Source organism: Monodon monoceros, unplaced genomic scaffold, assembly GCF_005190385.1.
Source record: "Monodon monoceros isolate NGI ecotype Baffin Bay Population unplaced genomic scaffold, NGI_Narwhal_1 Super_Scaffold_11, whole genome shotgun sequence".
NCBI classification, from domain to species: domain Eukaryota; kingdom Metazoa; phylum Chordata; class Mammalia; order Artiodactyla; family Monodontidae; genus Monodon; species Monodon monoceros.
The window spans coordinates 112,180,794-112,193,043 of record NW_021703767.1 but is presented as its reverse complement, the minus strand read 5'-3'; the positions used below and the strand labels follow the sequence as shown (position 1 = coordinate 112,193,043).

At 37.4% G+C, this 12,250-nt stretch overlaps 1 pseudogene; it reads right to left on the bottom strand.

The window, feature by feature from the left end:
- Nucleotides 1–2,915: 2,915 nt before the first annotated feature.
- Nucleotides 2,916–3,734, bottom strand: LOC114891049 (annotated as a pseudogene).
- Nucleotides 3,735–12,250: the final 8,516 nt, after the last annotated feature.

Sequence of the window (12,250 nt, the reverse complement as noted above, 5' to 3'; positions counted from 1 at the left end):
TGCTGTTTTTGGATGGAATGTCCTACAAATATCAATTAAGTCTATCTGGTCTATTGTGTCATTTAAAGCTTGTGTTTCCTTATTAATTTTCTGTCTGGATGATCTGTCCATTGGTGTAAGTGAGGTGTTAAAGTCCCCCACTATTACTGTGTTGCTGTCAATTTCCTCTTTTATAGCTGTGAGCATTTGCCTTATGTATTGAGGTGCTCCTATGTTGGGTGCATATATATTTATAATTGTTATATCTTCTTCTAGGATTGATCCCTTGATCATTATGTAGTGTCCTTCCCTGTCTCTTGTAACATTCTTTATTTTAAAGTCTATGTTATCTGATATGAGTATTGCTACTCCAGCTTTCTTTTGATTTCCATTTGCATGGAATATCTTTTTTCCATCCCCTCACTTTCATTCTGTATGTGTCCCTAGGTCTGAAGTGGGTCTGCTGTCTCTTGTAGACAGCATATATGCGGGTCTTCTTTTTGTATCCATTCAGCCAGCCTGTGTCTTTTGGTTGGAGCATTTAATCCATTCACATTTAAGGTAATTATCAATATGTATGTTCCTATTACCATTTTCTTAGTTGTTTTGGGTTTGTTTTTCTAGGTCCTTTTCTTCTCTTGTGTTTCCCACTTAGAAAAGTTCCTTTAGCATTTGTTGTAGAGCTGGTTTGGTGGTGCTGAATTCTCTTAACTTTTGCTTGTCTGTAAAGCTTTTGATTTCTCCATTGAATCTGAATGAGATCCTTGCCAGGTAGAGTAATCTTCATTGTAGGTTCTTCCCTTTCATCCCTTTAAATATATCCTGCCACTCCCTTCTGGCTTGTAGAGTTTCTGCTGAGAAATCAGCTGTTAACTTTATGGGAGTTCTCTTGTATGTTATTTGTCATTTTTCCCTTGTTGCTTTCAATAATTTTCCTTTGTCTTTAATTTTTGTCAGTTTGATTACTATGTGTCTAGATGTGTTTCTCCTTGGGTTTATCCTGCCTGGGACTCTCTGTGCTTCCTGGACTTGGGTGCCTATTTCCTTTTCCTTTTCCTGTTAGGGAAGTTTTCGAGTATAATCTCTTCAAATATTTTCTTGGGTCCTTTCTCTCTCTCTTCTCCTTCTGTGACCCCTATAATGTGAGTGTTGTTGCATTTAATGTTGTCCCACAGGTCTCTTAGGCTGTCTTCATTTCTTTTCATTTTTTTTTCTTTATTCTGTTCTGCAGCAGTGAATTACACCATTCTGTCTTCCAGGTCACTTACTCATTCTTCTGCCTCAGTTATTCTGCTATTGATTTCTTCTAGTGTATTTTTCATTTCAGTTATTGTATTGTTCATCTGTTTGTTCTTTAATTCTTCTAGGTCTTTGTTAAACATTTCTTGCATCTTCTCGACCTTTGCCTCCATCCTTTTTCTGAGGTCCTGGATCATCTTCACTATCATTATTCTGAGTTCTTTTTCTGGAAGGTTGCCTATCTCCACTTCATTTAGTTGTTTTTCTGTGGTTTTATCTTGTTCCTTCATCTGGTACATAGTCCTCTGCCTTTTCATTTTGTCGATCTTTCTGTGAATGTGGTTTTCTTTCCACAGGCTGCAGGATTGTAGTTCTTCTTGCTTCTGCTGTCTGCCTTCTCCATTTATCCTTTAATAATATCCTTTAATGCATAAGCTGTGGCATATAACTTCAAATGCATTGTTCTCTTGGCTGGCATAGTCCAGATATGTAATGATTAAATGATACATTTTTGATAGTTTTGGATGCATTGAAGCAGTAAGATCAATTTAATAGTAGTCTGAATTGAATTAAGAATTTAGAAGAACAAAGTCTAGAAAGTCATTGACTTACAAAAATGTGTTGTTGGCTTGATGAAAATGTCATAACTAGTTTTGGGGTATGTGTGTTTATAAAGGAAATAATATAGCATGATGGTTAATGTAGAAATTCTAGAGTCAGCCCTGATCTTATTTCTAGTTATTAGCTCTGTGACATTGTGAAGTCCCTTAATGTCTATAGCTCTTAATATTCTCATTTCTAAATAGGGCTGAATATAAAGAGGTTGGTATAATGTTTGTCAAATTACAGGGCACAGTAAAGTGTTACACTATGTGACAGAGTCACAATGTATTTGAAAATAGGTGGCAAACAGTAAAGCACTATATAAATGTGAGGTGCTCTTGCCACATGACTTTCATGAGAAACATGCAGATTTCCTGCACAGAGCTGAGATGGGGAAACTGTCAACCAGACATTGTATTGCCAGTGGCTCAATAAGTGGGAGAAAGGGTTGGTTACAAGTTAACAAAAAAATTCATTGTATTAAAGATTAGCTCAATACAAGGCTTTTTATTGGTTTGTTTGTTTTTAACCTGAAAGTATGAATAAGCAACCAAGAATCAATATTCTGAAAATGCAACAAGGGGTAAATGAGTCTTAGAGAGTATGATCTTCCTGAAGCAATTCTAGTATAGCTAAGATCTTGGCTACTGTTGGAACATGTATGTGGGGCAGAGGGTATAAATACAAATTCCTTAGCATGATATTCAAGGTCTTCACAATCTTGTCCCTGACACATTTCCAATTTTTCTTTGCAGTATATCCTCCCATATTCCATAATCTTCACTGTCTCTGTCCAGGCCATGCATATGCAGACATCTTTGTCTCTGTTTCACCTAAAATATCTTCTCTCTCTTCCTCACAATTGTATTTGACATAATACTTAATCAGTAACTAGAAAATCCTGAAAGCTTTTCTAGTTTCACTTTTGGAGATCATAACCTCTCTCCCTGTGTCTCCCAATCATATTTCTTTTATCCCCATTTGTACAAATATGTCACTTTACTTTGAATTACAGTTATTTGTGTTTCTTTTCTTTCTTTCTTTCTTCTTTTTTTTTTTTTTTTTTTGCTTCAAAAAGCTTCACTGTTTCCATTTGGTCCAAGGCTTGGGTGAGAGTGCTCCAGAGTGGTTAAAAAGTTGCCTAGTTTCTGCAGAGAGGGGCTTCAGGCAGAAGCCCTGACACCAGAGAGGGCTCCTCAAAGACCACTGGGCTCCGGAGGCTCCTAGTCATGCTTGAGCGTGAGCCTTTCAAAGGGATTCTTGCTCAGGCAAACCTAGAGATCATCCAGCCTGCAGAGGTTGGTCAGGTGGTCACCCATCTTGATGAGTTTCACCTCCTCATCTGGGAGGTGGCTCTCTAGGAAGTCACAGAGGTGGGGGCCTGCACAGGCAGAACCCAGGGCATGCAGATCCAAAAGGGCCTGGTTCAGGTTCTTCTCCATGAGAATGGCAGCTTCCATAGTGTCCTGGGTTTTACCCCACTCATTTTGAGATGGCTTCTGCACATCCTGGAAGAGGGCATGACCACTGTGCTGCTTTTGCATTTTCAAGAGACTCTTGGCACCCTCGCACTTCTCCTCAGTCAGTTCACGGAAAAAGTAGCCCATGCCCTTCAGAGCCAAATAGTCACAGTCGAAATAGAAGTCCAAAGAGAGGTAGGTGTAGGAGGCCTGCAGATGCATGTTGACCAGGCGGTTGATAGCGACCTCCCCCTCGGTGGAATAATTCTGACAGATCTGGGAGCTCATGGTTGATCGGTAATAAGAAGTTAAGCTCAAAAAATGGTGTTGGCTAGTCCTGGTGACGAAGGATAGCTGAGTGGCTGATTCCAAAGGTTGTGACTGGAAGAAAGGTTGGAGAGTGGTCAGAGTCTGGAGCAAGGGATGTCCCTGCGGTCTGTTCCGTCCAAACATCGTTGGAGCAAGAGAGAGATCTGTGGGACTGCTGAGTGCACTGCCTATTTGTGTTTATTATTCTTTTACTTGAAGGCCAGCTCCCTGAGGGCAAGTTCCTTAAGATCATCCTCTGTGTCTTCTGGTCTCCATAGCCCCTCAGTGCCTGGTCCAAAGCTTTGCTTGCACACAATGAGAACTAAGAAATGATTTTTGGATTGAGTTGAAATCAGACTTCTTTGAATAAAGTCCATTACCTATAGGAGTATCCCTTCTGAGGTTTTGAGACATATCAGCTTTTCAAATAGCCTTAACAGTTAGGGGTAGTCATTGTAATCTTTGATGGTTTCAGAGAAAGGGGACTTGTAAAAACTTTGCTCTTACCAGTGAAAATGATCAGGCTGATATTTGATATTGGGTATTAGAAAACCTATAACCTAATAATTTTGCTTACGTCATTGGAAAAGGAACCTCATTAAAAATAGTGGCAGCTGTTCCCTTAATGATACATTAATCCAGAAGCCTGTGGCCTTCTGCAATCTGTTAACATTTGCTGAGGACAGAAAATTTTAACATTACAATTTTTGGTAAGTTTGTTAGATATATTCGAAGAAACATATGTATTGAGCCTCTACTATGAGCCATACGGTGTTCTAGTCTCTAATGTGACATTTGATCAAGACATAGCTAAAAACCATTTTATTTAGAAGACTGAATGCCAAACTTTGTCTTGTGATTTAAAGCAATGAAAATTAATTCACCTAAATGTACTTTTTCATATGTCTTTAATGTATGCATTACTTTCTTCTTATTTAGTGTTTTTCCTTTAGAATTTTTATATTTATCTCATCTATGTAAATATAGAATTTCCTTTTAAAAATTTCTTTATCACTTATTACAACTAGTATCTAAAAACAGTAGTTTTTCCCTTATTGTTCCATGCTGTGTTTTAATTCTACCTTTTTTAAATTGATTTTTATTGGAGTATAGTTGATTTACAATGTTGTATACCATTTTTTACTTAAACTCCAAGAAAGTGAAGAAATTTGCACTAAGGTGTAAATAAGAGGTCGAAGTTATGCTAAGCATATGAAATGAAGTTAATGAGAACCTAGCAATGTTGAATTAATTTAAAAAATACTTTCTTTATAAGATCCTTATGGATCAAATAAACTACAAAAGGAAACAAGTAAGTAATGCTAAAAGGAAACAATAAAGGAAAATGGAAAACAAAACATATGGGCTATAAAAAATAATGATTAAAATAGCACACAAAGGTAGATGGATATGAGCCTTTTGAAGGATAACAGATAAAGAAATATTGGCAGTCAGTAATTCTTAAAATGACAACATATTCATTGAAATACTTAGGCACCTGTTTCTTCCTGGAATTATGTCAATTTATAACAATTCATTTATCCATTTATTTATTTACCAAGCATTTATTTTACTTTTTTTTCATTTTTGTTTCATTCATCCAACATAGATTATAGATTTCAGGTTTCAGAGATGATGACAACCAGTTGTAACTTGATATAGTAAAGCAACTGAAATATATAAAATTTCTATAAATAACATCTTGTAATAGAATGGTGACAGTATATTTTCTTTCTCATGGATATTCATTAGGTTAAAACATTTTGAAAAGGAGACAGTGGTTTTATGTCTTGGGAATTCTTTTAGAGGAAATGTACATTTCCTATAATAAATACTTGGGCCCTAATAAAGCTGTTAAAAATAAATGAAATAAATGGTTATTTTTAAGGTAATACCAGTCAATAAATTTGAGTATGAAAATATGAGGAAATAATTCTTAACAGAGGAAGCAAGGGAAAAAATTGATAACTTTAGCTGTCACTTTAAAAATGAACAAAAATACTTCGTGTTTTTGTAAATTACTCATGCCTCCTCATATTTGGGGAGAAGAATAAAATCTAAGGTAAATAACACAAAAGTTGCTTTCCTACATCAGATATACTTTATTCAAAGCTGGGTATATGTCAAATTCATTTTAAGCCTACTATTGGCCTTTAGCTCCACCAAAAGACCATCAGAAACACATGTTGATCATGCAAATCTGAGTTTGTTAGACTTACAGTAAGAAAGAACACCAGTATGATAGATTGTTAGCCAGGTCTGTGAAGGGAGAATTTCCAGGAGCAAGTATATAGGGCCCTAAGTGATTTTTAAGGCTGATATTGCAAGGGAGGAAACTGGGATTGGCAAAATTTATAACAAAGTAGCTTTGGTTTGGTGGGCATGATAAGGAGAAGGTCTTGAAGTGAGCTATTAGTCTTTATAAGTAAGCTATTTTGGTTGGTTCATAGACTTATCTTCCAAAGCAAGTATTTCCTATAGCAAGCTGCTAAGTTGCTTTTGCCCAGTCCCAGTTTTGTTTAGCACAGAAGCAGGAAAATGTATTTAGTCTTCAAAGTTTGTAGCCCAGGAACAGTAAAGTATGATCTTATTTCTCACTGCAAATAACTTAAAATTAATTCAAAGACCAGATATTTTTCTTTTAGGGTAAGCATGCTTCTAGTTCTAGTTAATTCCTTCACCATGAAGGGATCTCAAATGACTCCTGTGCTTCTTTAGTTCTTTTGGTCCTTACAGTATTGTATTCTTGTCTCCTTTTTAAATAGTCAAACTCCCATTGTTTTATTCACATATTTGGTTGATCTCCTCTGTTTCCAGTGTTGTGCTAGTTGTCAGGTACACAAAGTTGAATGAGTGTAATCTTGCATGAGACAAGCCTGCAAACAAATACATGCAAGAATTGATAGCTTGTGCTGTTCAAACATTTTGCAGAGGGTACACAAAGAAGGTGTGGATGGCTGGACAAAGTTTTATACTGGAGCTAATGCTCGATCTGAGTTTCAAAGCATATGGAGGAAGAGCGAGAGAAAGGAAGAGAATTGTAGGTTAAAGGAACAGGTGTGTAAGTTTGGGAAACTGCCAACTAAACAGAATGACAATTTAAAATAGAAGTATTACTTATATAGGAATATTTCATTCTTGCTCACATTTTCTTTTGAACATAGGTCTTATTTCCCTAAGAAATCTGAAAGGATCTTGTGCATGGAAAATCTTTTTATATCCCTCATGTCACCTAAATCTGTATCTAGAGAATGTGCTGTAAATACTCTGATTTATTTATATATGGTAACTGAGAAGACCAGGAGGAAAAATACTGTGAGTTGGATTATTTACTCTAACCAGTTTAGCAAATTACTGATATTTTAACAGGGTTTTCAGTGGGTAGAAGACACATGGGTGATTCCTATAGTAATTCAAGCAAGAAGCTCTCCTCAGCTCTATAATTAATGATTGTGCCCAATATTCAGGGCCAGATTATTAATAACTCATAAGAAAGGGTATTTGCCTGATACTTATGTGCAGTAATTTTGCGTGGAAAGAATGGATGCATGTGTATATCACATTAATATTACCAAGCATGAAAGAAAGTCAGCTAGGGGGTTGGGGAAAAGCTTTTCTTTATGTATTAAAAAGATAGCTGTGACAAAGCGAGAGAGAGGCATGGACATATATACACTACCAAACGTAAGGTAGACAGCTAGTGGGAAGCAGCCGCATAGCACAGGGAGATCAGCTCAGTGCTTTGTGACCGCCTGGAGGGGTGGGATAGGGAGGGTGGGAGGGAGGGAGGGAAACACAAGAGGGAAGAGATATGGGAACATATGTATATGTATGGCTGATTAATTTTGTTGTAAGGCAGAAACTAACACACCATTGTAAAGCAATTATACTCCAATGAAGATGTGGGAAAAAAAATTGATTGACCATAAAAAAAAAAAAAAAGATAGCCCTGTGAGGTTTGCTCTCCTTCTTTCTTATAGTCTGTGATGCTGATGTGATACAGTCATGCCTGAAGCTCTGGTAGCTGAGTTGTTTCATCGAGGTTACAATAGCATAAACACCAAAAAGCCCAAAAGCTGAAGATGGCTGAGCAAGAGGTTATGAATAGGCTGGCTTTTTGATGACTTTGAGTTGAGGAACCAATCCTGGGCTTCCTAGCTCCAGACTTCTCCTTATGGAAGATTATTAAATTGCTTAAAGAACTGTTTGTCAGGTCCTAAAAATCTTGCAGGTATAAGCTTTCCTTACTGAAACAATCCCAGTATATGCCTCTTACTAGATTTTCAATGAATATTTGTGTAAGGGGTGTTACTGAACTCAGAGGGGCTTGTGGGTTAAATTGTGTTAGTCTGCTAGGACTGCCATAACAAAAGATCACAGAGTGGCTGGCTTAAACAACAAATTCATTTTCTAACAATTCTGGAGGCCAGAAGTCAAAGATCAAGGTGTGGACAGGTTTGCTTTCTCCTGAGGCTCCTTTCCTTGCCTTGTAGATGGTCACCTTCTTGCATTGGCCTTATATGTCCTTTCATCTATACATGAATATCCTTGGTGTCTCTCTGTGTATCCTGATCTGTTCTTATAAGGACACTAGTCAGATTGGATTAGGGCCCACCCTAGAGGACACATTTTAACTTAATTACCACTTTAAAGGCTCTATCTCCAAATATAGTCACATTCTAAGGTATTGCAGGTTAGGGCTTCAACCCTATGAACATGAATTAGGGAGGACACAGTTAATTCCATAACATAAACATTATGATTTAGTGTCTATTACTGCTTGTTTATTTCTTCATATGAACTTTAGAATCAGCTTGTTTATTTCCAAAGAAAATAAGTTCTTATTTTGTTGGGATGCTTTAGACCTGCAGACTAATTTTGGGAAAATTAGTAACCTTATGCTATAAACCTTGTGTAAGGAAAGGTAAGTTTTTCTTTTGATCAAGTATTTTTCTGTCTCTCAGGAGCATTCTAAAGTTTTCTTCTTAGAATATTTTTTTTTTTTTGCTAATTATTATGTAGCTATATTATCTTTGGCTAAACATATTGTATATATTATGTTTTTTAATGGTTGTGTTTTTTTATTGAAGGCTGTTTATATTTGTGCCTAAAACTTCGTATAGTTTGTAATAGTTTTGATTTTGAATCTCGTGGCTTTTCAAGTACTACAATGCTATCATGTGCAAATAATGTTAATTTTGCCTTTTTCCTCCAAGTTTTACAGCATATATTTCTTTCTTTTCTGTCTTTCTCTCTTTCTTCTTTGTCTAAGTGTGTTAGCTAGAAGCCAGTTTTCATCTTCTAGTTGTTTCCTATTAAGCTTGCTAACGGATTTTGTATTTAGAAATAACTAGAAAATATCCATCTGTTGTCATTTTATGAATGGTTTTAACCCAGCATAGATATTAAATTTTATCAAATGTTGTTTCAGCAACTATGGCAGTTATGCATCAGTATGGGTGCAGATATCATGCAGTCTTTCTGTACTCAAATGGAATGTCTCTAATTGTAACTGTGTAAGTGGGTAGAGCTATTTCAGCTCTTTTAAATAGGCAGGCAGTATGGTCCTACTTCCTGGGCTCACATGGGGAGCCGTTTCCTGTTCCCTGCTATGTGTGTGGCCGATTTGACTTCCATACCTACAGTCCCTAAAGTACCATCTCTAGTAACATATATATGGTTATGACTCCATCTGGGTTATAATACTGTAATCTCTGCTATTGCTCTGGGCTCCCTCTGCTTCTGTAACATGAAGATTTTCCCTTTCTATTTTTGAGTGTGGTCCTATGCCTTTTAACACTTAAATATTCTATCCTTTATTTCTATTTTGGTGGGAAAGAGAGATCCAAATGAGGAACTGCTCCATGTTGACCCAGACATTCTGCTCTCTCTGTGCACTGTCAAATCACTGAGTTATTAAGAGGCTTTTATCCAAAAGTAGATAACTCTAGTCTACCCCAAAATTATGAAACAAAATTTTCTCTTTAGTCAGACCATGTAGAATAGTGAAAAGTCCCTAAGCTTTGAGGCCAGTAAGACTAGATATTGAATCCCAGCTTTGCAATTCACTTGCTTGGTAATCTATTTTAGGACAAATTATTTAACTGCCATGATACTGAATTTACAAAATGGAAATGATGACAGTTACCACTGATTAAAGAACTGAATAAAATAATGAATGTAAAATGCTTCCCAAATAGTAGAGGTTCAATAAATTTTGTCATCAACTCTTGCTCCCCAAGAAGTATTAATTGGAGTATATATGATATATAGTTACATTTTAATGTGTACCCATTTCTCATTCTTAGGCAAGTGAAAAATATTTCAAATTGAGGGAATGATTAAGAATAACATTGCTGGAGATTGGTTCAAGATGGCAGAGCAGAAGGACGTGCACTCATTCCCTCTTGTGAGAGCACCAGAATCACAACTAACTGCTTAGCAATCATCAACAGGAAGACACTGGAACTCACCAAAAAAGATACCCCACATTCAAAGACAAAGGAGAAGCCACCATGAGATAGTAGGAGGGGCACAATCACAATAAAATCAAATCCCATAACTGCTGGGTGGGTGACTCACAAACTAGAGAACACTTATACCACAGAAGTCCAACCACTGGAGAGAAGGTTCTGAGCCACACATCAGGCTTCTCAACATGGGGGTCAGCAATGGGAGGAAGAAATCCTAGAGAATCAGACTTTGAAGTAGAGCAGGATTTGATTGCAGGACTTCAACAGGACTGGGGGAAACAGAGACTCCACTACTGGAAGGCACACACAAAGTAGTGTGAGCATCAGGACCCAGGGGAAGGAGCAATGACCCCATAGGAGATTGAACCAGACCTACCTGCTAGTGTTGGAGGGTCTCCTGCAGAGGCAGGAGGTGGCTGTGGCTCACCATAAGGACAAGGACATTGGCAACAGAGGTTCTGGGAAGTACTCATTGGTGTGAGCCCTCCCAGAGTCCGCCATTAGCCCAACCAAAGGGCAGGCTCCAGTGCTGGGTCACCTCAGGCCAAACAACAAACAGGGAGGGAACCCAGCCCCACCCATCAGCAGTCAAGCAGATTAAAGTTTTACTGAGCTCTGCCCACCAGAGCAACACCAGCTCTACCCACCACCAATCCCTCCCATCAAGAAAATTGCACAAGCCTCTTAGATAGCCTCATCCACCAGAAGGCAGACAGCAGAAGCAAGAAGAACTATATCCTGCAGTCTGTGGAACAGAAACCACATTCACAGAAAGATAAACAAGATGAAAATGCAGAGGGCTATGTACCAGATGAAGGAACAAGATAAAACCACAGAAAAACAGCTAAATGAAGGGGAGATAGGCAACCTTTCAGAAAAAGAATTCAGAATAATGATAGTGAAGATGATCCAGGACCTCGGGAAAAGAATGGAGGCAAAGATCAAGAAGGTGCAAGAAATGATTAACAAAGGCCTAGAAGAATTAAAGAACAAACACCTAGAAGAATTAAACAACAAACAAACAGAGATGAACAATACAATAACTGAAATGAAAAATACACTAGAAGGAATCAATAGCAGAATAACTGAGGCAGAAGAACGGATAAGTGACCTGGAGGACAGAATGGTGGAATTCACTGCTGCAAAACAGAGAAAAAAAAATGAAAAGAAATGAAGACAGCCTAAGAGACCTCTGGGACAACATTAAATGCAACAACATTCACATTATAGGGGTTGCAGAAGGAGAAGAGAGAGAGAAAGGACCCGAGAAAATATTTGAAGAGATTACGGTCGAAAACTTCCCTAACATGGGAAAGGAAATAGCCACCCAAGTCCAGGAAGCACAGAGAGTCCCAGGCAATATAAACCCAAGGAGAAACACACCTAGACACATAGTAATCAAACTGACAAAAATTAAAGACAAAGGAAAATTATTGAAAGCAACAAGGGAAAAATGACAAATAATATACAAGGGAACTCCCATAAGGTTAACAGCTGATTTCTCAGCAGAAACTCCACAAGCCAGAAGGGAGTGTCATGACATATTTAAAGTGATGAAAGGGAAAAACCTACAGCCAAGACAACTCTACCCTGCAAGGATCTCATTCAGATTTGACAGAGAAATCAAAAGCTTTACAGACAAGCAAAAGTTAAGAGAATTCAGCACCACCAAACCAGCTCTACAACAAATGCTAAAGGAACATCTTTAAGTGGGAAACACAAGAGAAGAAAAGGACCTACAAAAACAAACCCAAAACAATTAAGAAATTGATAATAGGCACATACATATCGATACTTCCCTTAACTGTGAATGGATTAAATGCTCCAACCAAAAGACACAGACTGCCTGAATGGATACAAAAAGAAGACCCATATATATGCTGTCTACAAGAGACCCACTTCAGACCTAGGGACACATACAGACTGAAAGTGAGGGGATGGAAAAAGATATACCATGCAAATGGAAATCAAAAGAAAGCTTGAGTAGCAATACTCATATTAGATAACATAGACTTTAAAATAAAGACTGTTACAAGAGACAAGGAAGGACACTACATAATGATCAAGGGATCAATCCAAGAAAAGATATAACAATTATAAATATATATGCACCCAACATAGGAGCACCTCAATACATAAGGCAACTGCTAACAGCTCTAAAAGAGGAAATCGACAGTAACACAATAA